Source organism: Meleagris gallopavo, chromosome 11 (assembly GCF_000146605.3).
Source record: "Meleagris gallopavo isolate NT-WF06-2002-E0010 breed Aviagen turkey brand Nicholas breeding stock chromosome 11, Turkey_5.1, whole genome shotgun sequence".
NCBI lineage: Eukaryota > Metazoa > Chordata > Aves > Galliformes > Phasianidae > Meleagris > Meleagris gallopavo.
The window spans coordinates 4,053,886-4,054,835 of NC_015021.2; positions in this window are offsets into that span (position 1 = coordinate 4,053,886).

Consider the following 950-nt stretch of genomic DNA (forward strand, 5'->3'; position numbering starts at 1 on the left):
GACCTAGACAGGCTCAAGCAGTGGGCGCAGGTGAACCCATGAGGTTCAGTAAATCTAAATTTTGCACGTGGATCGTGGCAACTCCTGCTACCATAGAATCATAGAATCACCAAGGTCAGTAAAGACCTCTAAGATCATCCAATTCAACTGTCCGTCTATCATCAATATTTTCTAATAAACCATGTCTCTGGTACAGTATCTAAATGTTTTTTTGAACAGCCCCATGGACGGTGACTCCACCACCTCCCTGGGCAGCCTGTTCCAGCACCTGACCACTCTCTCAGAGAAATATTTCCTAACTTAAACTACTGATCAGTTTTGAGGCTGTATTTAATATGGACCACAAATTTGCTTTTAATACAGCTTTCTTAGCTGCCAAGAAAGGAAATTATTCTTAACCTTTCTCATCTTCATTTTAGGAGCACTGACACTCTTCCAGCCACTTCATGTTCATGAACTATAAAGGTTTTTCACCTAATTACCGTGTTGCTAACATTGAGTTAATTTATTTTTTCAGCTGCACTGACCTTCTTTCAGGCTTAGGCAGCACATTCCTGCTTCTGGAGATCTGCTTTAAGGCGGCACAGGGTCGTAGACATGTAGCTCCTGTCATGTGACCTGACGGCTCCCTGAGTTTGTATTTACGATTTACTTATTAACAGGAACATAACAGAAATGTTACGAGGATCCACTTTTAGCATTATTGAGGCTGTCTGGAAGGAACAGCCACCACATGTTCAGGCCCACAAGCCCAGTACGGCTCCTGCAATCCACTGCCTCTCCTCCCGTGGCTGCCAGGAGAGCTGCTTCTCCCCACAGCGGCTCCGCTCTCCTTGCAGCCGTGCTGAGAGCGAGGGCTTGTTTTGCTCCCAGCAAACACAGAACCACCTCAAACCAGACATTCAGCGCAGGGAAACGGGCGTGAACTCTGACGGCGGCCTCCCCTCGCC